This window comes from Rhagoletis zephyria, unplaced genomic scaffold, assembly GCF_001687245.7.
Source record: "Rhagoletis zephyria isolate East Lansing unplaced genomic scaffold, Rhagoletis_zephyria_1.1 Rzeph_scaffold_09545, whole genome shotgun sequence".
Lineage (NCBI taxonomy): Eukaryota > Metazoa > Arthropoda > Insecta > Diptera > Tephritidae > Rhagoletis > Rhagoletis zephyria.
This window is the reverse complement of record NW_016166623.1, coordinates 20,916-23,728: the sequence shown is the minus strand read 5'-3', so window position 1 is coordinate 23,728 and position 2,813 is coordinate 20,916.

The window sequence follows — 2,813 nt, the reverse complement described above, 5'->3', positions numbered from 1 at the left end:
AAACTGTAGGTCCCTCCCCTTTGTGTGACAACATCAAGGGGACCGCCACCAATTTGGAGGAAAAGCACATATGTGTAAGCGCCAAACTATTATTATTACTTTATATGAATTATACTTCTTTACTACTGAAACATGTATATGTTTAAATTCGTTGGGAATTTTGTGGGATAAATTTTCAAGATGTGGGTAATTGAGGGATTTTTTCCCCATTTCCGTGGGATTTTTAACAGAGAATGTCTGGCATCACTGCTACGAGTACATATTGTAAATGAAAGAGAATGCAATTTGCCATTGTAGCGCGTGCCACACAGCTGGATGGAAGAAATTGTTGTCCCCTATGCATAATGTATACCTATTTAGTTAGGTTTTCTTTGTTAGTATAGTATGTATGCATGAAGTCGATTACAAGTAACTAGAATGACAATGATAGTAATGCATGAGTGATTGCGATGGCATTTGTGACCTCACGACGTGATATGTGACACAGACGATGGACGTGAGGCATTAGTTACTCTTATTATAGCCTTAGTAAGAATACAAATTTATATGTATGTATTTATATACTATGTATCTTTTGTACAACAACGACTTTTCCACATGCAATCAAGACCTGGTGAAAACCATTCGCTCCATTTGTGGCGCATACAGTTTGTGCAACCATAAATTGGGGCACAAGCAAATGTGGTCAGTTGGAAAGTAAATAAACAAAAGAGTAATGGGGTGTAAAATATGGTATCTAGCAACTTTTTTCATTTGCAACAGCGCTGTCTTGACATAAAGTTTAATAATAAAACTTGTGAATGAAAAAATGTACAGACAAAACAAAAAAACTGCATGATATGCAGAAAAATTTTTCAGCAATAATGGGCAAGCATTAATTTTATTTCTTGTTTTTAACTACATACATATGTATATGTATATAAACATACTTCCTTGGAAAAATGTGACAAATGTCATGCAATATGCTTGAAATTTTGTTTGCTTTCCGTTTATGTTCGTGTTTTTTTTTTGTGAACACTTGGCTCACTGCCAAAGAAAGCCGCACGCGATATTAAAAGAAAAGCGCAAAAAAAAAAAAAACTTAAAAGGGGAAACAAAAATACTCCATGGTCATGTTTTGTTTGTATTGGCTGCATGGCGGAGAGCAAAATTTACACTTTCCACTAAACAGCGCATAAAATTGGGTTAAAAGTTCAAAAAGTCTGCGGCCTTGTTGGGGTGAGCATCTACAACACTTTGGCGCCTTACTCAGACGTATGCTTTAATTTGCATTTACGTGATATATTAAACTGTAAACATACTTAAGTAAACACACCATAGTAACAATTTCACCAAAAAACTATGTTCACGCACCATCTATTTGTCTATTTCAAAGCCACGAAAAGAAGTTGCCTTCATGCCGCGATGTCTGAATTTGGTATCCCCGCGAAACTAATACGACTGTGTAAAACGACGTTGAGCAATACCATCAGCTCTGTCAGAATTAGGAAGGACTCGCGCGAGCCGTTTGATACCAAACGAGGTTTCAGAACTGAACCGCTCAGGCACAATACGGGTACTTTACAAGAGGCCTCTCTCGTCGTTCGAAGATCACACTCTACAAGTAACTCAGCATGCCTGTGCTGGTGTATGGCGCGGTGGAATGGATAATGAAAACATCTGACGAAGCGGCTCTTGGAGTTTTCGAGAGAAACGGTGTGGTTGGCGATGGCGAATACCGCAGACGATTTAACGATGAGATGTATGAGCTTTACAACGATATATGTAGACATAGTGCAGCGAATTAAAATTCAGCGGCCGCACTGGCGTGGTCATGTCGTTCGTATGAACAGAAACGCTCCTGCTCTGAAGGTATTCAACGCGGGTCGCGATGCTGGTAACAGAAGAAGTGGAAAGACCAGCTGGAGAAGGACTTGGCTTCACTTGGCATTTCTAATTGGCGTCAGTTGGCACAGAAGAGAAATTACTGGCGCGCTGTTTTGAACTCGGCCAAAATCGCTTAGGTGGTTACAGCACCAATAAAGAAAAAGAAGAATCGAGCGCGGAAAGCCAATCGCTTGAGAAGATAAAAAGTAAGGCTTCTACAACGATTATTTTTTACCGAATTGGAAGAAAACTTAAAATGCAAGCCATTAGTAGAAATAAAGAAAAAAAAATATTGGAAAAGTTGGAAATTAAAACCGCTTTAGATGACATCTCTTATTTTTTCTTCTTTATTGGCGCTGTAGCCACCTTAGCGATTTTGGCTGAGTCCAAAAAGGTACGCCAGTCATTTCTCTTCTGTATGGTAGAGTTAGTAGATATATTACTGGGAAGTTTTTTCCCCAGTCTTCATAAAAAAACCCCTCTTTCCAAAGATGCCTAGATGAAACAAGGCTTTAAGCGTGCCTTTTATGTTTTAAGAGCTGCTCAAATTAGACGTGCAATCTCGTAAAAATGTACTATTTTCTATTTTAGATTTGTAGAGCATGATTTTTTTTAAATCCTGCCAGCAACGGGTTAAGCACAGTACCTACTATTGTCTTTTTTTTACAATCCATTTGAATGACTGTAATCATAACCACTTATGTATGTGTATATGTATAGATATAGTATGTGTCTATGTATGTCAAAAAAAGGTATATTTCCCATGCAGCAAAACCAAGCTAACAACAACTCTGGGTTGATACATTTTTATACCCGAGCGCACTTGTGCACAAGGGTATATTAATTTTGTTCACATAACGGTTGTTTGTAACAGCCAAAACGAATCGAGATAGATATAGACAAATGTATACATAAATGATCAGGATGAAAAAAGAAATCGATTAAGC